The 23,476-nt window shown below is 38.5% G+C and overlaps 1 pseudogene; it reads left to right on the forward strand.

Annotated features, from left to right (window-relative positions):
- LOC120176207 overlaps positions 1-23,476 on the forward strand; it is a 101,525-nt pseudogene that overhangs the window by 13,179 nt on the left and 64,870 nt on the right.

The following is a 23,476-nucleotide window of genomic DNA, read 5'->3' on the forward strand; positions in this document are numbered from 1 at the left end:
ATTTATTTTTATGCTTTAGCATACTTTTGCAATTTACTTAGATTTCTGCCTCAGCACACTTTTATAATTTCGTCAATTTTCACATTCACTTTCACTTCTTACTATTCCATCACCATTTATACATACCATCTGCCATAGCTATACTTTCATCTGTTTATACCATCATAAATATATACTTCGTTAGTTTTAGATTTAGTTCGTGACAACCTTATTTGCTATAGTTTTCTTTTAAAATACCTTCAATCCCTATGGAGATGATACTCACTCACTACTGTATTACTTGCATCGATTTTTGCACCATATGCTGGGGCTTGATTTGGCTACTGGTTAATTCTTAAAAGTTTTTTATAGAGAAAGTTTTTAGTTAGTTTTTGTTTTCAGTTTTACTTATTATTTTTGTTTATTTCTTTTTTTCAGGTTTTGTTGTTGCATGGCTCGAGGACTCCACCAATTTATTACGTCAAAGATGACATATTAAACATGCTAAATGAGTCATGGTCATAACTTCAGTTCAAATCAATATTTAGGAATGAAAGACTTATACCAAGATCGAGAGTTATCGAGATCACTTAGCTCATATTCTAGATGATCTCGACCCTGGGATCGTGGCACCCAAGATCTAGGCAGCCCACTTCGAGCTTAAACCAATCATGTTCAACATGCTAAATTCAATCGTACAGTTTGGTGGCATGCCTAATAAAGATGCAAGGCAACATCCGGGCTTTCTTAGAAGTTTGTAACTCATTCAGGTAACAAGAAATGCACGAAGATGTGCTAAAGTTAAGTTGTTTCCTTATTCTTTGCATGATCAAGCAAGAGCTTGGCTTAGAGGAGTTTCATCTTACTCGATGGAGACTTAGGTTGATCTTTGCAAAAGCTTTTTGCAGCGGTATAATTCACCTAATATGAACACTCAACTTCGAAATGACATAGCAAGTTTTCTTTAAGCTAATGACGAATTAATGTATGAGTGTTACGACTGCTATAAAAGTTTGCTTTGTAAGTGCACCAATTATAGATTCCACGACTGAACCCAAGTTGTGATGTTTTACAATGGAGTGAATGCACCCACACATATGATGTTAGATGCTTCAGTAAATGGTACTTTGCTTGAGAAATCATTCGAAGAGGCTTTTGACGTCATAGACAGAATAACCAATAATGACTATCAATTTCCCTCTTCAAGGCTTAGAACTAGAAGGAAAACACCTGGACATTCGAGCTAGATGGTAATGATTCAATGTCTACCCAACTTTCCACCATAACAAATATACTAAAACATTTACAGCGTTTCAGCGAGGTGAATGAAGTAAAAATGGCCAATTTTGCATGTTTCTTATGCCATGACAATCACTATAAGAGTGAATGCCAAGAAAATCAAGAGTTTATCAACTACATGGGGAATTTCAATCGAAGCAACAACAACCCTTATTCTAACACCTACAACCCAGGATGGCATCAGCATCCTAACTTCTCATGGGGTAATCAAGGGGAAAACAACAATAATGCATGAAACTTGAATATGCCACACCAGAATATTACTGAACCTACAGGATTTCACAATAACATACACCATCACAGAATGTTAACAAGGGTTCAACTTCTACTTCAAATTTTAATTCTCTTAAAACTACTCTTCAATATTTTATGGCTTCAACGAAAGCTTTATTGTATGAGCTCTCATAATTAACAGTTAGGGAACACTTTTGCAGAATCAAGCTATTTTGTTATAAAGTAATAGCTCTACTTTGAGAGCATTAGAGAACCAAGTGTTCCAAATTACTACAACATTAAATGCTCACCCTCAAGGCAGTCTCCCTAGTGATACTGAGGTCACTAAGCCTCATGGAAAGGAGAAATGCAGTGCGCTCACGTTGAGGAGTGGTACTCAACTTAATAAATGAGGTAAGTTTGGGGGAAGAAGTAAAAAGATTATATCCCTAGCATTGTGCAACAAGAACCTGAAGTGCAAGAAGAATTACCTATGGAGAAGGATAATGATAAGGCTTCTAAGAGTAAACCTGCTGATGGAGGACAAATAAATGTCACATAAAAAGTTGTTCCCCCACCTGCAGTGGATAAAGTCAGACCCCTACCACCATTCCCTTAAAGACTAAATAAACATCATGATGACATCCAATTCAAGAAGTTCATTGACATCCTTGACCTGTTTTATATCAATGTCCCACTTCTGAAGGTCATTTATCAGATGCATACTTATGCCAAATTTCTCAAAGTCATTGTCACAAAGAAGAACAAGGTGAAAAAATTTGAAACTGTTGCCACAACAAAAGAATATTGTTATGCACTTAGTAAACTTCTGTAAAGCGAAAAGATCATGACAACTTTGTTTTTCCATATTCTATCAGTGATAAATATGTGGGAAGAGCTTAGTTTGACCTTGGGTCAAGTGTAAATTTGATGTCCAAGTCCATGTTCTTGAAGCTTGGAATGTGCAATGCTCGACCTACCACCGTGATCCTATAACTAGCTGACCGATCTCATGTGCATTCTGAGGGTAGAACTGAAGTTGTCATTATGAAAGTGGACAAGTTTGTATTTCCTACTAATTTTCTTATTCTCAACTGTGAGGCCAAAGATAATGCACTCATCATTATGGGGCTACATTTTCTAGCTACCAGTATTCTCCTTAAGCTTTCTTCACCAACACAACACCAAAAGAGTAAGACCTTTCCTTTATTAACACCAATTTCCAATAAATAAATACTGCTGCAAGACTTTACCACCAAATGTAACTACATGACCTAAATGCATTCTAAATGATATTACATGGTCTTTAAAACAAACAATAACCTAAGTAAAAAGGCACAAAATACTGCCTTTTTACGAGTTATCAGACCCCCAAACCTAAGTTATTTCTTATCCTTAAGCAATGGATAATGAATAATAGAAAATAATGCTATGGTAGAAGTTTAGTTGAGAAAGTAATGTTTGGATAAAATTTTAGCCCTTGAAAATAATTGGCTTCAACATGCTAGTCTGGATATCAAGAATGTTTCCCTATAGCAAGACCCTTTGCATTGTGTGTGTGATTGTATCCAATCTATGCTTAACGAGGTTAGAAAATTTCTAGGCAAGTTCCTTATTATGCTTTATCATTTCTTTACCAGTTAAGCACACAATTACTCTAATTTCCATTAAGTTTACATTGGTAATTATATATATATATATATATATATAGCACTACTATGAGAGGAGTCAGCCTATCACAACTACCATCTCACACTCTAGATGAATTGGAGCAAACATTTCATCCCCGAGCTAGTTAGGTAGAGTTATCTCGTGACTAATTTCATTCACTCATATGTTATAGCTTCCATTTATTGAAACATAATATCCATGCATTGATATATCAAAGAGGAGTGTCCCTCTATAATTATACCAAAGCATTTATCCGTAATTCAGCAAAATTTATAAACATAAAGGGGTTTAATTAAGCATTTAAACATTAAGTCCATTAGTCATAAATTTATGTTGCAACATGCAAAGGTTCTTTCATAAAAAAATTTAAGTCCCTTAAGCATAGAAAGCACACAATCGTGTATCAAAGACTCACAAAGAATTTGGTCCAATTAATCCTAATAGTTATGTACATTCAATTCACAACCATAGCAAGAATTTATCATCACATCCTTAACTTATTCCAAAAAACTAACTCATCCTAATTAATGCCATAACAAAATTCTACTAACATTATAAATGCAAATGCTTAACTATGAACAATATCTCCCCCAAACTACACTACATGAATGTAAGTGATAAGAGAAGTATCTTATTGTGGTGGTGGTGTCTTGTACCTATTACGCCTAGTGCGTCTCCTCTTTGAGGTTGGGTCTTCCGGTTCAATCTGTTGGGTGGTGTAAACTTCCTAAAAAGGCTAATTTTAAAGCCTTTTTCACTTAAGTTATTGTTTGTTTAAAAGATCATTTTAGTCATTTTAGGATCATGTAGTTGCATATAGTTGCATTTGTGGTGGTTGTGCTATTTTATTTCTTAATGGTGCTGTTTGAGGGAAAGGTGCAGTTTGTCTATGGTGTGCAAGGAATAGCAAGAAAAAGGATTCTTTGGGAAGTAATGCCGCGGCATCACACGTTGCTAAAGCAGATTGAAATGCCTTGGCATTTCTGGCGCAGAAAAAGACAAAAAGATATTTCTGCATAAGGACAGCTGGCACTGGACAGCTGTCTCTGCACGTGAAGGACTGCTGTAACCGCCTGCCAGAGCTGCCAAAGGACCACTGCTACTTGGAGGATAAGGTTTCATGCACACCATGTGATTCTAGGGGTATGAGGGGTATTTTGCACCCAACAACCTCATCATTACCCCTAGATATTTTTATTATATATGACACCTCATGGGAGAGAAAAAAAGGGGGAGAGAGAGCACACGCATAGAGCAGAAAAAAATCACATTTTTATTTTCTCTTTTCCTTTCTTCTTCCTTGGGATATTCCTCCATTGATAAAGCTCCAAGGAGTGGCAAGCTAGGCACCGGAAGGAGCTAGAGAACTAGGTAGTTCGTGGTGGCCGAGAGGAGACCTCCGGTGGCACGTCGAAGGCTTCTTCTCACTTCCCTTTTGCTGCTATTTTTCTATTAATTTGTGGGTTGTTGGAACGAATATTTTCATGACTTTATGTTTGGATATTTCGAACCCCACCATGAACTAACTTATTTGGTGGTGGTTGGTTGAACGATTATTTAAACTTTATTTTTTAGGGTATATTTAAGTTTATTTTGGGTTCTTTATTTGCTTTGCTTATGAATGCTTCACCATCTAGGCTTGTAAGAGGCATGGAAATGTCCATCTCTTAGATGAAGGTTAGGTATTCGGAAGAATCCTAAGCTAAAAATACTTGTAAGTATTCGGAAGAAATGCAAGATAAGATCCTCATAAGCAATGGGTTATGGTATTTTCAAGGGGCTTTGAACCGGCTTAGGAATATTATAACTTAATCCCTTAGATCTCGGAAGAGACTAGGATAGGATTTCAACGACTAAAAAAGGTGTATTTATCAATAGGGTAGGCTGTCCAACATCATTGAGGTGAGAGCAGATGCCTTGGCATCCTATTCTGTTAGGTTCTTTTGAACACCTTAGGAAAGCCCTGTCGAGTAAGTAAAGACAAGATAGCTTAAATATACTTGAGAAATAAGTTTAGCAACCTTAGACCAATCCTTACCATTTTTCATTGCCTTGACATTTCACCATACTCAATATTAAACATCCATCATTGCCACTGCATTTTCATTTGCTACACCATCACACCATCAATCCGCATCCACCAGCATACACATATCCATTGCCGTGACATTTGTATATATCAAAACTAACTATACTTAGATAATTTAGTGCGTTGCTTTGGTTAGACTTTCGTAATTTCACCCAATCCCTGTGGAGACGATACTAACTCATATATTACTTGAGCGATTGTGTATACTTGCACATTATTTGCGTATATTTTATAGTACTCACAACACGCGAACAAGTTTTTGGCGCCGTTGCCGGGGATTGGCAGCATGAAGTTATTTAGTTTTGCCAGAGCATTTTATTTTGTTTTGTATTTTTATTTTTTTGTATAGTTTACTTGATATTTTTGTTTTATTTTTCAGGTTTATTTAGTGTATGCCTAGAAGAAATTCTGAGGAGCCTTTGGAACCAATAGAACCTGAGATTGAAAGACTCTTTAGAAGAAGAAGACGTGCTCAAGGAAATATGTATCAGATTGGAAACCAAGGCATTGGTCAAGATGACGGAAATCAGAATGCCGCGGCATTAAACAATGCTGAACCTGCTATCAGGCCTCGTTTTATTCGAGATCATTTAAATCCGATGCTGGATGATCTGAATCCTGGGATTGTGGCACCCGAAATTCAAGCTGCACATTTCGAGCTGAAACCAGTCATGTTTAACATGTTGAATTCCATTGGGCAATTTGGGGGTATGCCAACTGAAGATGCCAGGCAGCATATTCGCAATTTTATGGAAGTTTGTGATTCTTTCCGCGAAGAAGGAGTGCATGAGGATTTTCTAAAATTAAAGCTTTTTCCGTATTCATTGTGTGACCGAGCAAGAGCTTGATTGAGTGGTATACCAGCCGGTTCGATGGAATCATGGGTCGATCTTTGCAAGAGTTTCTTATTGAGGTACAACCCACCAAACATGAATACGCAGCTAAGGAATGAAATATCATCTTTTCGCCAGGGCGACGATGAATCCATGTATGAGTGTTGGGATCGTTATAAGAGTTTGCTTTGAAAGTGTTCAAATCATGGTTTTCATGATTGGACTCAAGTAGTCATGTTCTATAATGGAGTCAATGCACCCACGAGGATGTTACTGGATGCCTCGGCAAATGGGACATTGCTGGACAAATCACCTACGGAGGCGTTTGCTATCTTGGACAAAATTGCTAACAATTATTATCAATTTTCTTCCTCAAGACTTGGGAGTGGGAGGATAGCACCTGGAGCATTCGAGTTAGAAGCCAAAGATTCGGTGTCCGCTCAACTCTCCGCTATTACTAATATGTTGAAGAACTTACAATGTTCCACTGATGTGAAGGAAGTAAAAACAACTAATCTGGCATGTCTGTTATGCCAAGGCAATCATCACGAGAGCGAATGCCCAACCAACCATGAGTCTATCAACTTTGTTGGTAATTACAATTGAGGCAACAACAATCCTTACTCAAACACTTATAATGCTGGATGGCGTCAGCATCCCAATTTCTCATGGGGAGCAGAGAATCACAATGAGCCTCAAAGTTACCAAAATACTATGCCATGGCATAATGCTAACAAATGAGCTTCATCTTTAGCGAGCATAAGTTCCTTAGAAGCTACAATTCAAGAATTCATATCTACTACGAAGACAATGCTGCAAGACCATTCTACTTCAATTAAAAATCAAGGAGCTTTACTTCATAGTTAAGGTGCCTTACTTCAAAGCCATAGCTCGTCTCTGAGAGCTTTGGAAGGTCCAGTTGGTCAGATACTACGACATTGCAAGAGCGTCAGCAAGGACGTTGCCAAGTGATACTGAAGTCCTAAAGGGCCTGGAAAAGAGCATGCAATGTGTTAACTCTTAGGAGTGGAACACAATCAATCGACAAGTCAAGGATAGTGGGCCACAGCATGATGATTCTAATCCCACTACTGAAGCTGAATTACAAGATGATAGAGTTTCTGAGAAGGACAAGGAGGAGGATTCTGCCAAGGTACCAGATTCTGATGCCAAGGCAAAAGAAAATTATATTCCTACAGCTAAGGAAGAGACTCCCCCACCCTTCCCGTAAAGATTGAAGAAGCACAATGATGAAGTTCAGTTCAAGAAGTCGTAGACATTCTTGATCAGCTCCATATCAATATACCTCTCTTGGAAGTGTTGAACAGATGCCGATGTATGCCAAATTTTTGAAGGACATCTGTACCAAGAAGAGGAAAATAGATACAGTTGCCACGGCAACAGAATTTTGTTCTTCATTGAGTAAGTTGCCGCCAAAGAGAAATGATCCAGGTAGCTCATTATTCCTGTTCAATTGGAGCTAATTTCGTTGGAAAGGCTTTATGTGATTGGTTCAAGTGTCAATTTAATGCCGAAAGCGATTTCTTGAAGCTTGGCATAGGAGATGCAAGACCCACCTCAGTTATTTTATAACTTGCCGACAAATCCATGTTAAACTGAAGGGAGAGCGAGGATGTCATAGTAATAGGGGACAAGTTGTGTTTCCAGTCGACTTCTAATTCTGGACTGCGAAGTTGATGCCAAGGCACAATCATTCTGGGAAGACCTTTCTTCCACTGGATGTATCTTGATAGACTTTGAAAAAGGTGAACTCACATGAGAGTGGATGGTCAGTGTGATGTCAATGTTTTTAGAACTCAAATATGTGTGAGACATGAAGAATGCCAAGGCATTTCTGAATTGAATTCAGTGATTGAAGAAGAGACTGAACATCTTTTCCAGAACAACTTCATTCAGCTAGCAGAAAAGGAATATTGGGTGGATGATGAAAGCTTAGTGGAGACTTTCCAATTTTGGAGGAGCAATCTAGCTTAGTAGAAGTTAGATCAGGTATGAATTTTGAACCTCTGAATTTTAATGAATTCATTTCTCCTAAGCCTTCATTATTGCATGCACCCAATCTAGAGCTTAAGACTTTGCCAGGGTATCTTAAATATGTTTACTTAGGTAGCGATACGACTTTACCGGTGATTATTTCCGCTAACCTTACTGCTAACCAAGAGCAAAGTTTGTTAAGTGTTTTGATGCAGCATAAGAAAGCAATTGGTTGGACTATGGCCGATTTGAAAGGCATTAGTCCCACGATCTGCATGCACAAGATTCTGCTAGAAGATTGCCACGATAATTCAATTGAACCACAAAGAAGACTCAACCCTGTTATGAAGCAAGTGGTGATGAAAGAAATTCTGAAATGGCTTGATGCTGGAGTGATCTACCCTATCTCCAATAGCTCATGGGTGAGCCCTGTCCAATGTGTTCCGAAGAAAAGAGGCACGAAGGTGGTTACGAATGAGGATAATGAGCTATTACCCACTCGCACTGTGACCGGATGGAGGATATGTATGGACTATAGAAAACTCAACAAAGCTATGAAGAAGGACCACTTTCCTCTACCTTACATCGACCAAATGTTGGATCGATTGGCCGGCAAAGCATTCTATTGCTTTTTGGATGGGTACTCGGGGTACAATCAAATTGCCATCGCACCAGAGGACGAGGAGAAGACTACATTTACTTGTCCCTATGGCACTTTTGCCTTTAGGAGGATGCCTTTTGGACTCTGTAATGCCCCGGCAACGTTTCAGCGCTGTATGCAAGCTATATTTTCAGATATGGTTGAGGATTTTCTGGAGATCTTCATGGACGACTTTTCTTTTTGTGGGGACGACTTTGAACGATGCCTCGGCAATTTAGCAAAAGTTCTTAAGAGATTCGAGGAGGCTGAGTTGGTCTTAAACTGGGAAAAATGTCACTTCATGGTGACTGAAGGTATTGTATTAGGCCACAAAATTTCACACAAGGGTATTGAGGTGGACAAGGCAAAGATTGAAGTGATTGAAAAATTGCCACCACCAACTTCGGTCAAGGAAATAAGAAGTTTTCTTGGACATGATGGATTCTATAGACGGTTTATCAAAGACTTCTCCAAGATTTCTAAACCCTTGTGCACATTGCTTCAACAAAAATAACCCTTTGTGTTTGACGAATTATGCCTCGGCACATTTACTGAGCTAAAGCGACAACTGATCTCGGCACCCATTGTAGTCCCTCCCGGCTGGACATCACCATTTGAGCTGATGTGTGATGCAAGCAATTATGCCGTAGGAGCTATTTTGGGGCAACGCTGAGGTAAAATCTTTCATGTTATTTATTACTCTAGCCGCACTTTAAATGAAGCACAATTGAACTACACTACCACTGAGAAAGAATTACTTGCTGTAGTATTTACTTTTGATAAATTTAGACTTTACCTAATAGGCACTAAAGTTATTGTTCACACTGATCATTCGACTATAAAATACTTAGTGAACAAAAAGGATGCCAAGCCTAGGCTTATTAGGTGGATCTTACTTTTGCAAGAATTTGACTTAGAGGTGGTAGATAGAAAAGGAACTGAAAATCAAGTTGCTGATCACTTATCTAGGCTATAGAACAATTCTGAATGCCATGACACTGTAGATATCCAAGAGGAATTTCCTGATGAGAAAATTTTATATGCCGCGTCAATCCCGTGGTACGCTGACCTTGTTAATTTTCTTGTTAGTGGAATTATGCCTTTTGATTTGAATAGTCAGGCTAAAAAGAAGTTAAAGCACGATGCAAGGCACTATTTTTGGGATGAGCCATATCTGTTCAAACATTGTGCCGATCAGCTCATTAGACGATGTGTACCTGAAGAGAAGCAAAGTGATATTTTGTACCATTGTCATTCGGCCCCAAGTGGAGGCCATTTTGGTGGAGCAAGGACTGCTGCTAAAGTCCTACAATCAGGCTTTTACTGGCCAACTTTGTTTAGAGATGCCCAAGCATTTTACAAAGGATGTGATCGATGCCAACAGACTGGAAACATCTCCAGACGACATGAGATGCCGCTGCAAAATATTTTGGAGATAGAGCTGTTGATGTGTGGGGCATCAACTTCATGGGGACCATTCCCATCTTCTGAAGGAAAATTATATATATTGCTTGCTGTGGATTATGTGTCAAAGTGGGTGGAAGCAATAGCAACATCAAGGAATGACTCCAAGACCGTACTCAAGTTTTTGTACAAGTATATTTTCACTCGGTTTGGAGTACCTCATGCTATCATCAGTGATGAAGGAACCCATTTTGATAACAAGTTGATTGCCAAGGCATTGCTGAGATATGGAGTTCGACACAAGATTGCCATGGCATATCATCCGCAGACAAATGGCCAAGTTGAGATATCTAATCGATAGATCAAGCAGATTTTAGAGAAAGTGGTGAACCCAAAGCGAAAGGATTAGTCGCCAAAGTTGGATTAAGCACTTTGGGCGTACAGAACAGCATTCAAAACTCCTTTGGGGATGTCACCCTTCACGTTAGTGTATGGTAAAGCTTGTCATCTCCCGGTTGAGCTTGAACATAAAGCTTATTGGGCTATCAAGCGATTGAATTTCGATGCTCAACTAGCTGGGGAGCAGAGATTATTAGAACTTAATGAAATGGAAGAGTTTAGAGCACAAGCATATGAAAATGCTTGGATATACAAGGAGAAAACCAAGAAGTGGCATGACCAAAAACTGATGCCACGGCATTTTCATGTGGGGCACCAAGTCTTGCTTTACAACTCCATACTTAAACTCTTTCTTGGGAAGCTAAAATCTCGATGGTCAGGGCCATTTGAGGTGCATTATGTCTATCCCCATGGAGCTGTTGACATCAAGAGAATAGACAATGGGAAGATATTCAAGGTCAATGGCCAGTGTCTGAAAGCCTACAATGGAATTCCACCATCGCACAACAAGGACGTGTTACGGCTGCACGATACTGAAGCATGCCCAGAGGAGAACCAAAATTCGATGCCTTGACATTGAATTTGTGTCTGTGCATAAATAAAATTTAACATTCAAGTTTTTTTCTTTAGTTTTATTTTATTTTATTTTGTAATTAATTTTTGATCTGATTTGTAGGGACCACATTGCTGCAAACCGTACAAGGAGCGGTTACCAAAGGGAGGAAAGGACAAAGCATTAATTGGAGAGATATTCTTTTGATTTGTTTCTTTTTATTTAATTTAATTTATGACATTTCTTTTTTTCTTTCCACAGACTTGTCCTATCACCATCATTACCTTTTGGCAGTTTTTTTTCCTTCCCTATACATGCACAACCCCCACCCACTAATTCCTCTCTTAACCGTCCTATCACCCCTTTCCCTCCCAAATTTTTAACTTTTTCTTTTTTCTTTCTTATTCATTTTTTCTCTTCATGTTAACTTTTACTTTTCTCTCTTTTTACTCATCTTCTTCCCTTATTCTCTCCATAGTCGAAATACATCCAAGTTTTTAAAGTTTTCAAAAGCTTCTTCCGTTTTCATTTTTCTTACTTCAAAAACACTGAAAATGGTGCGCTCAAGACCAGCTCCAACTGACAAGAACGCTTGGCAACAGTTTGAGAACGATGAGGCCAAGGCTCGGTTCTTCAAGAACCGAAAACTCATTTTTGAGTTGGGATTTATTTTTACCGAGGAAACCGATGGTGGTTTTGGACCCGATGTTATGGACATCGTGATGCCGCTCAAGTGGCAGAAGTTTGCCCGTCATCCTGGTTCGGTGAACGCCTCATTAGTTAAGGAGTTCTATGCGAACATCTCCAAGCCCAATCAACACACCATCTTCGTTCGAGGTAAGCAAATCCATTTTACATCCACTGCTATTAATCGTTATTTTCATTTACAGGAGGTAGTAGATGGCCATGCCATGTTCGAATAGGAAGCCGATAGCAACACATACGATGGGGTCTTGGAGGACCTTTATTTTGAAAACACTGAGTGGAATGGACGACAAACGAGTAGATACTCGGTCAACCGAGAACGTCTTCAGCCGCGCGCAAAGTTATGGAATCACTGTCTCAAGCATAAACTAATGCCCACTTCCCACAACACTACGGTATCACTTTCACGCTTATTGCTTTTACATTCTATGATAGTATCCCGTCCGATCGATGTGGGTCGTATCATTGTTCAGCAAGTTCATGACTGTTTGGGTAAAAAGGCAAGTGCTTTGGTGTTTCCTAATTTAATTACCACTTTATGTCGTAAGAAAAAGGTTGAGGAAAATGCTTTTGATGAAATTTTACCTGGATTATCGGGCATCACTAGGGCTAGACTTCCACTGTTGTTGGGACTTAAAAATCCCAAGTCTAAAGACCCTGTTCATGAGCAATCTGCAGGTACTACAGAATCGAATGCCGAGGCAAGGTTACTTGCTCTCGAGGAAGCTGTGACGCAGACTCAAGCTCAACTACATGCTTTACCCGGTGACATCCGTAATTTCTTTGGATACGTGAAGCATAGAGATGCTATGGTGGAATCGTTGTTTCAAGAAATTATTCCCCACGGTCAACGGAATTTCCCTGGTTTTCCAGATGAAATTCTGCCGGCATTCAATGCCTAGGCATCTCCAGAGCCTGAGCACGATGCACCCGATCCTCCTGCTACTGACCCTACTCCTGATACACATCGGTCCGAGACTCCTGAATATCCGCCCACTGTCCCTATTGAAGAAACACCCAGCCCCGTCCCAGCACCCAATCCTTCTCATGCACAACGTAGTGGTCACCGCACCAAGACCACGACTGGACGCATTGCACACTATTACTCCACTTCTTCCGAGTCCAGCCCAGCACCTATCCGAAAGCGCACCCGACGAGGAGCTGCTAGCACCTCCAAAGCACCACCACCACGTAAACATTGAGGTACCTCTCTTGCATCCATTTTCATTTAGTTGCATTTCATTGCATAACATAGTTTATAGTTAGTTAGTTCTCTTTAAAGCATTGAGGACAATGCTTCCCTTAAGTTTGGGGGAGGTATTGTTCTTGGTAGGTCATATGCATGATAGCATTAGCATAGTATTATGCCATGGCATCAGTAAATGGTAGGACAGTTAGATGAAATGTTTTGAGGATACCCGATTATGATAATTTTGTTAGGCTATAATCTGAATGTAATTGACTGTTGAGAATGATAGAACTCACTCTAGGGCTTGATGCTTTGTGAAAAATATTTACACGATTTGTATGTTTTCTATACTTAGAAAATTTAGGAAATTTTTATGAAGGAACTTTAGTTAGTCTTGGCATTGAAATATAGTATGGTGTTTAAAAGAAAAATCAAAAACAAACTCCTTTAGAAATGAAACTGTGAATAAATGCTTAAGCATAGCTGTAGAGGGACACTCCTCTTTGCCGTGGCATTTCCTGGACCTTTCTTTAATAAATGGAAGCCTTGTGCATATGAGTGAATGAAAGAAGTCACAGGATGACTCTACTTAACTAGCTCAGGGATGGAAGGTATGCTCCCTTTCATCTAGAGTGTGGGAGAGTAGGTGTGATGAGCTGACTCCCTTCGTAACAGCATAAAAAAAATCAAAGAAAAGGGAGTAAAAATGTGCTTAATGATACGTAAATGCCTTGACAAAAACTAGGGGACTTGATTAGAAATTATCTAAATTCGCTAAGTATAGATTGGATACAATCACGCACACACACTACCACAAAGGATTTTGACCTAGGGAAAATTACTTGAATTCTTGATAAGTCTAGCATGTTGAAGCCTATTGTTCTGAGGGTTGAAATTCAATTTTGTCCTACTGTCTTATTATCGAACTTTGCCATGACATTATGCTTATGTAACTGCTATCCATTGCTTGAGGACAAGCAATAGCTTAAGTTTGGGGGTGTGTTAACTTCCTAAAAAGGCTACTTTTAAAGCCTTTTTCACTTAAGTTATTGTTTGTTTAAAAGCTCATTTTAGTCATTTTAGGATCATGTAGTTGCATTTGTGGTGGTTGTGCTATTTTATTTCTTAATGTTGCTATTTGAGGGAAAGGTGCAAATTGTCTATGGTGTGCAGGGAATAGCAAGAAAAAGGATTCTTTGGGAAGTAATGCCGTAGCATCACACGTTGCTAAAGTAGATTGAAATGCCTTGGCATTTCTGGCGCAGAAAAAGACAAAAAGATATTTCTGCATAAGGACAGCTGGCACTAGACAGTTGTCTCTGCACGTGAAGGACTGCTATAACCGCCTGCCAGAGCTGCCAAAGGACCACTGCCACTTGGAGGATAATGTTCATGCACAACATGTGATTCTAGGGGTATGAGGGGTATTTTGCACCCAGCAACCTCATCATTACCCCTAGATATTTTTATTATATATGACACCTCATGGGAGAGAAAAAAGAGGGGGAGAGAGAGCACACGCATAGAGTAGAAAAAATCACATTTTTATTTTCTCTTTTCCTTTCTTCTTCCTTGGGATATTCCTCAATTGATAAAGCTCCAAGGAGTGGCAAGCTAGGCGTCGAAAGGAGCTAGCGAGCTAGGTAGTTCGTGGTGGCCGAGAGGAGACCTCCGGTGGCGCGTCGAAGGCTTCTTCTCACTTCCCTTTTGCTGCTATTTTTCTATTAATTTGTGGGTTGTTGGAACGAATATTTTCATGACTTTGTGTTTGGATATTTCGAACCCCACCATGAACTAACTTATTTGGTGGTGGTTGGTGAACGATTGTTTAAACTTTATTTTTTAGGGTATATTTAAGTTTATTTTGGGTTCTTTACTTGCTTTGCTTATGAATGCTTCACCATCTAGGCTTGTAAGAGGCATGGAAATGTCCATCTCTTAGATGAAGGTTAGGTATTCGGAAGAATCCTAAGCTAAAAATACTTGTAAGTATTCAGAAGAAACGCAAGATAAGATCCTCATAAGCAATGGGTTATGGTATTTTCAAGGGGCTTTGAACCAGCTAAGGAATATTATAACTTAATCCCTTAGATCTCGGAAGAGACTAGGATAGGATTTCAACGACTAAAAAGGGTGTCTTTATCAATAGGGTAGGTTGTCCAACATCGTTGAGTGAGAGCAGATGCCTTGGCATCCTATTCTGTTAGGTTCTTTTGAACACCTTAGGAAAGCTTTGTCGAGTAAGTAAAGACAAGATAGCTTAAATATACTTGAGAAATAAGTTTAGCAACCTTAGACCAATCCTTACCATTCATTTCATTGGAAGTTTGTCACGTGAGGATTATTTTTTTCTTATTTTATTTATCTTTTTATTTACTGTTTTTACCATTTTTCATTGCCTTGACATTTCACCATACTCAATATTAAACATCCATCATTGCCACTGCATTTCCATTTGGTACACCATCACACCATCAATCTGCATCCACCAGCATACACATATCCATTGCCGTGACATTTGTATATATCAAGACTAACTATACTTAGATAATTTAGTGCGTTGCTTTGGTTAGACTTTCGTAATTTCACCCAATCCCTGTGGAGACGATACTCACTCATCATTATATTACTTGAGCGATTGTGTATACTTGCACATTATTTGCGTATATTTTATAGTACTCACAACACGCGAATAGGTGGTCTTTGTTAGTGCTATAGTTTCATATGCCATGACAAAAGGTTCACATGCAAGCCCGACTGACCTTTTTAAGTGATATATGGTCATGAGATCTAGTCATGGGCGAGTTTATATGCTACGGTTGAACATGCGAGGGTGGGTTCTCCTCGATTTCATCGACAGAGTCTAGAACTGCTTCCTCATCAGTCTTGTCAGCTTTGTTTTGACGTTCTGGGCTTTGGTACCTTAGCAAAATATTCTCCTCACCCTCAACATCAGATGAAGGGTGGGTGTCAAGTAGTTTAGCATAAAAGGGCTCAATGGGCTCTGTTGCAGTGAACTAGGCATCCTCATCGGATTGTTCATCTTCAACGGGTGGGGCATTTATCTATCTGGTCTGGTGGGTTATTGCAGTCGGGTCTCATTCAGTAAACGCAGAAACAATAATTTTCTTTTCTAAAATTTCATTAAGAAAAATAGAGAAGTTGTCGGTGTTGAGGGGTAACATCTCCTTGAAAAAGGAGGACTTGACCTCGTCTCTTTGCCTCACATAGTCTCTACTCTCTCTTTCGCCTCTCAATTAGATGCCACTACAACAGTTATTCTTGCCGCGATAATAGTTTTTACACCTCTTTGGAGGGTCTCTTTAGGACCATCCTCATTGAAGGCCATTAGCTCGAGAATCTTCTCCTTGGTTATGACATCCTTCACTGGGATAAACTCTTTGAACATCCCTTTCACCACCTTCTTCTTTTGGCATATGGTGGCGATCAAGTTGGGAAAGATCATCATGCCCTTTTTTGCTTGACACAGCCACATACTTGTTTGAGGATGACCTCGCTAATATTGATCGGGTGCCCACAAATAATGGAATACATAAGAAACATTTGTTTAAGAGAAATAGTGGTGTGATGCGAGGTAGGAATTAGTCAATTATCAAGGAAGTGATTTCATACCTTTGCTTGAGGCTTAAGAGAACACCTTTCCACGCTCTATTTGCTTAGGTTTTCGCCCTTCCATTACGTTTATTCGAAAAAATATCTTCCAAGACTCCATTGCAAGTTTTAGCGTTTATCTCATCAATAAATTTCATATAGTGGTTGGGCACATTCTCCATCTTGAAAAAGCAATTGATGATAGTGGAACTGAAACGAACTTTCTTGCCCCTCATCGAGATTCCATGTTTTGAAGGCTTGGTGAGGTGAACGGAAAACTCCCTAACCATGGTCAGAGCGACATCTCCCAGATGCTTAGCAAAAACTTCCCACTTATGTTTTGCTATAACATTCATCACCTCGAGGACGAGAGCCTTTTCACCTTCCTTTTGTAGAACAAAAACCTGCTCCATGTAAACTATTTGGTCGTTAATATGTTGGAATATCTCCCTCACAACGTCGTCTTTGAACTTGTCTATAGGGGTTTATGGTAACGATATAGAGGAAGATACCTCACTGGAAACATTCTTGCATCAGGCCATCGATGTTGTAAAAAAGTAAACCAAGGAAAACTTAGGCTATGGCAGAAATCGGGTGAAGAAGAAGAAATTAAGAGAAAACTTAAAGAAATAGAACAAAGTAAAGAAGAAAGAGAGAATGAATAAGTGTTTTTAAAGAAATAAAGTAGGTGGTTTTTGAGGGGGAAGTTAATGCAAAAGTAAGAAATAAAAAACAAGGTAATAATTAGGGGAATATGATTGGTGGGTTTGAAAAGTTAAAAAGAACAAAAATAAATAAGGGAAGTGTTCCCCCTTTTTGACCCCCGAAGCATAAAAGAAATTATGGTTTCTTTTTGTCATATTTTAATCTTTCTCCCCACGCTACCACATGTCCTTGGATGAACTAAAGAAAACAAACTACAATTAAAATAAAACTAAAAAAATAGGAAAGAAAAATTTAAGTTAAAATAATTATTTATATACAAAATGTGAAAATGAAATTTTGCAGCGAAAATTTTAAACGGTAGATAGTGCAAACTCTGAAAAGTCATGGAGAATAAATGTTGACTTGTCTCGCAAGATTGGGGCTCTAGTATACACCTTGAGGCATTGTCCATTCACCTTAAAAATTGAGCCATTGTGGAGGTTCTTGATATCCATGACTCCATGAGGGAATATGTAATGCACTTGAAAGGGTCCTGACCATCGGGACTTAAGTTTTCCTGGAAAACGCTTCAGCCTAAAATTGTATAGGAGGACTTGTTGGTCTTAATGAAGTTGCCTCGACAAAATATTTTTATCGTGCCAATGTTTAGTCTTCTCATTGTATAGGTGGGCACTCTCATAACCTTGGGCACATAATTCATCCATTTCATTTACCTCTAGAAACCTTTTCTCACCAGCTAGAGGGGCATCCATGTCGAGCTTCTTACTCACCCAGTAGGCCTTGTGCTCTAGCTCAACGGGTAGATGGCATGCCTTGCCATACACAATCTTGAATGGTTACTTTCTCAAGGGACCAATCTTTTCTCTTAGGGCTCACCACATTCTCAAGGATCTTCTTGATCTATCGGTTCGATACCTCAACCCACTCATTAGTCTAAGGGTTATATGTTGTAATAATTTTATGATGCACTGCATACCTATGCAATACCTTAGTAATCAACTTTTTCTCAAAGTGGGTGGCCTCATCGCTTTTAATAGCTCTATGTGCTCCAAATCGTGTGAATATGTTCTTGTAAAGGAATTTGAACACAATCTTTGAGATATTTCTTGGTGTTTCCACAGCTTATACCTACTTGAACATATAGTCCACTGCTAGGAGTATGTAAAGATCACCAAAAGATTATGGGAAAGGTCCTATGAAATATATTCCCCACACGTCGAAGAGCTCTATCTCCAAAATGTTTTATAACGACATTTCATGTCTCTTGGAAATATTCCCAATGCGTTGGTATTTATCACACGTCATGTAGAACTCATGTGTGTCTTTGAAAAGTATGGGCCAATAAAATCCAGAGTGTAAGACCTTTGAAGCAGTCATAACACCTTCAAAATAGCCTTCACACGGGGTGTTGTGGCAATGGAATAGAATCTCATTTTTCTCTTCTTTAGGGATGCACCTTCAAATCATTTAGTCAGGACATTGCTTGAATAAATAAGGCTCATTCCACTGGTAGTATCGCACATCATGTATGAACTTCCTTTTTCCCTGGCTATTTAAATCAGAGGCAAAACACCACTAACAAGAAAGTTAACTATGTCAGCATACCACGGACATGCCGCAACAAATAAAATTTTCTCATCATGGAATTCCTTCTTGATTTCTAAATTTTTATTACATACATTCTTTTGCTCTAGCATAGAGAGATGGCCGACTACTTGGTTTCATTACTTTTTCTATCTTTCACCTCTAAATTGAATTCTTACAGCAAAAGTACCCACCTAATAAGTGTAGGTTTGATATCCTTTTTAATTACTAAGTACTTAATAGTTGAGTGATCGGTGTGAACAATGACCTTAGTGTCTATCAAGTATGCTCTAAACTTATCAAAAAAAAAATACTATAACAAGCAATTCTTTTTTAGTGGTTGTGTAATTGATTTGTGTTTTGTTCAAGGTATGAATAACATATTAGATGACACGGAAAATTTTACCTTGTCATTGCCCAAGCACAACTCCTACGACGTAGTTACTTGTATCGTACATAATTTCAAAATGAGCAATCCAATCTGGTGGGATAACTATAGGCGCTGTAACAATTCTGTCCTTCAACTCCGTAAATACGCTGTAGCAATCTTTGCAAACATAAAGGGCTGATTTTTTTGTAGTGGAAGACATAGAGGCTTTAAATTTTTAAGAAGTCTTCGATGAATCGCCTTTAAAATCCTACATGCCTTAAAAAAATCCTTATTCCCTTCACGGTGGTGGGTGGAGGCAATTTCTTGATTATTTCCACCTTGGATTTATCGACCTGGATTCCCTTCTGTGAATCTTATGTCCCAACATAATTCCTTTTGTCACCATAAAGTGATATTTTTTCCCAATTCATCAATAGGTTTACTTCTTCGCATCTTTTTATTACCTTAGCTAAATTGCCAATGCATTTGTCAAAATTATCGCCAGGGACAGAGAAATCATCCATAAAGATTTCCAAGAAGTCTTTCACCATATCTGAAAATGGCTAACATACACCTCTGAAAAGTTTTTGGAGCATTACAAAGTCCAAACTGCATCCTTCTAAAGGCATAAGTACCATACAAGCAAATAAAGGTTTTCTCCACTTGCTCTTCTAGTGCTATGGCAATCTGATTGTACCATACAAGCAAATAAAGGTTTTCTCCACTTGCTCTTCTAGTGCTATGGCAATCTGATTGTACCCTTATCAAGGAAACAAAAAAGACTTAACTGCCAATCGATCTGACATTTAATCAATTTATGGAAGGGGAAATGGTCATTCTTAGTTGCCTTGTTGAGTTTTCGGTAGTCCATACAAATCCTCCAACCCGTGATGATCCTCGTAGGTAAAACATTCTCCTCGTTGCTCACCATGATCATGCCTCCCATATTGGGTACACATTTCATTGGCTGATCAATGAACTATTTTAGATAGGGTAGATTACTCCAGCATCCAATCACTTGATGATTTCATTCATTACCATTTTCTTCATCACTGGGTTAAGTCTTATTTGGGGTTTGATAGAGTTGATGTGGCAATTTTCAAGCTAGATCTTATGCATGTAGATTTTAGGTTTTATTCCATTCAAGTCAGCCATAGTCCAACCTAGAGTTGTCTTATGTTGCACTAAGACATTTATCAAACTACGTTCTTGCTCAGGGGTTAGACTAGCAGATATTATAACATGCAAAGTATCATCACTACCTATATAAGCATATTTCAAATATGATGACAAAAGTTTGAGTTCCAAGGTAGGTGCATGTTGTAGTGAAGGTTTTGAGTTCTAAGCTAGACTGTTGCACCTTTGAAGAAAAATCATCGGGCTCCTCAATACCATCATCTTCATTGAGTCTTTCATAATCTTCAAGCTATAAAAAGTTTTTACAGCCTCATCATCAACCATAAAGTCCACGTCTAATACACTTTGGCATTCCTCTTAGTCATCCACTTACTTGAGTGTGTTAAAGACATTGATATTCACACTTTGATCAGCCACTCGTATAGCAAACTATCCCTTCTCTCAATCAATAAAAATGGGATAGGTGGCTAGAAAATGATGCCCAGAATAACTGGTGCAATATCATCGGCCTCACATTCGATTATGAGAAAATCAACAGGAAATACAAACTTGTCTACTTTGACTATGGCATATTCAATTCTGTCCTCGGGACGCACATGAGATCAGTTAGCTAGTTGTAAGATCACAGTGGTTGGTCGAGCACTACCCATTCTAAGCTTCAGGAACATAGACCTCGACATCTAATTCACACTTGACCCAAGATCTCACAAGGCTCTTCCCACATATTTATCACCAATAAAACATAGAATAGCAAAGCTGTTAGGATATTTTTGCTTCGGTGGAAGTTTAGTCAGTGCATAACAATATTCTTTCGCTGTGACAATTGTTTCAAACTTTTCCACCTTTCTCTTCTATGTGACAATATCCTTGAAAAACTTAGCATATGTAGGCATCTAATCAATGGCCTCCAAGAGCGATACATTGATATATAGTTGATCAAGGCAACTTTTTTATTTCAAGTTGAAAAACTTGACTTTGGAAAAAGTTGATATATCAATAGCCAGTCCAAGAGTAGGACATTGATATACAACTGATCAATGTCCTTAAAGATATGTACATATGATCATGGAAGGATCTTTTCGCTTCATTGAAAGTTTACAAACTTCTTGAACTGGATGTCATCATTATATTTCTTCAGTCTTTGAGGAAAGGGTGGTGGGGGTTTGACTTCCTATACTACAAGTAGGGGAACAACTTTTGTTTTGATATTTGTTTGTCCTCCATCATTAGGTTTCTTGTAGAACCCTCATCTTTGTCCTTTTTCACAGGTGATTCATCTTGCACAATGTTATGGCATATATCGTCTACCTTATTTCCCCCAAACTTATCTCCTTGATTAAATAGGGTACCACTCCTCAACATGAGTATATTGCATTGCTCCTTTCCATGAGTTTTAGTGACCTCGGTATCACTAGGGAGACTGCCTTGTAGACGACCATGTAATGCGGTAGCAATTTGACCTATCTGGTTCTCCAATGCTCTCAAAGACGAGATATGACTTTGCAAAAATGTTGCTTGGTTTTTTATATTTAACGAATGTTCATGCAATAAAGCCTTCGTTAAAGCCATAAAATCATGAAGAGTGGCTTCAATAGAGTTAGCATTTGATGAAGATGTTGAACCTTTGTTGGCATTCTGCCATGGCATATGTTGTTGCTAAAAACTTGAAGCTTTAGTAATATTCTGTTGTGGCCTATTCAAGTTGTTTGCATTGTTGTTGGCCCATTGATTACCCCATGAAAAGTTAGGATGATGATGTCATCCTAGGTTGTAGGTGTTAGAATAAGGGTTATTATTGCCTCCGTTAAAATTTCCCACATAATTAATGGACTATTGATTGTTAGGGATTTACTCTCATTATGATTGCCTCGATATAAGAAACATGCAGAGTTGGCCTTCTTTACTTCCTTCACCTCACTGGAACGTCGCAGATTCTACAACATATTTTTTATAGAAGAAAGTTGGGCGAACACTGAATCCTTAACATCTAATTCGAATGTCTCAGGTTCCTTTCTTCCAGTTCCAAGCCTTGAAGAGGGAAATTGATAATCGTTGTTGGCTATCTTATCAAGGATGTCAAAAGCCTCTTCGGGTGATTTTTCAAGCAAAGTACCATTTGCTGAAGCATCTAACATCATACATGTAGGTGCATTCACTCTATTATAGAACATCATTACTTGAGTCCAATCGTGGAATCTGTGGTTGGTGCACTTGTGAAGCAAACTTTTATATCGGTCCCAACACTCATATATTGATTCGTCATCAGCTTGAGGAAAACTTGCTATATCATTTCTTAATTGAGTGTTCATGTTGGGAAAATTATACCCCAACAAAAAGCTTTTACAAAATTCAGCCAAAGACTCCATCAAGCCGGATAAAACTCCACTAAGCCAAGCTCTTGCTCGATCACGCAAAGAATAAGGAAACAACTTTAGCTTTAGCACATCCTCGTGCACTCTTTGTTTCTTGAATGAGTAGCAAACTTCCAAGAAAGAACGAATTGCTTCCTTGCATCTTCATTAGGGATGCTACCAAACTGTCTGATCGAGTTCAACATCTTGAACATGATTGGTTTGAGTCGAAGTGAGTTGCATGGATCTCGGGAGCTACAATCCTAGGGTTGAGATAGTCCAAGATAGGAGATAAGTGATCTCTAATAGCTCTCAGTCGAGGTACAAATTCTTCATCTCTACATACTGCACTATTTGGATCTGTATGATCTTGAACTTGCTAAACACGTTAGGTTTGAATCTTCATGGCTCTATTAGAACGTTGAGCACATCGCCTCTGATGGAATAAATGTTTAATCTCCAGAATTAGAGGAGAAAGTGGTTCCTCGATAGTTCTTCAGCTTATGCAACAACAAAACCTAAAAAAGAAATAAACAAAAATAACTTGTAAAACTAAAAACAAAAAATCTTGCTATAGCGAAACTTAAAAAATAACCAGTTGCCAATCACGACAAAGAAACCAAAAACTTGATTGTATGTAAAGATATTGTGTTGTGGCACATAATTTTGTGTAAATATGCACAATCTATGTAAGTAATACAGTAATGAGTGAGTAACGTCTTCAGAGGGATTGGAGTATTTTACAAGTAAGATATAGCAAACAAAAGTTATGGTAGACGGTATTTAA

This window comes from Hibiscus syriacus, unplaced genomic scaffold (genome assembly GCF_006381635.1).
Source record: "Hibiscus syriacus cultivar Baekdansim isolate YM2019G1 unplaced genomic scaffold, ASM638163v2 tig00112231_pilon, whole genome shotgun sequence".
Classification (NCBI taxonomy): domain Eukaryota; kingdom Viridiplantae; phylum Streptophyta; class Magnoliopsida; order Malvales; family Malvaceae; genus Hibiscus; species Hibiscus syriacus.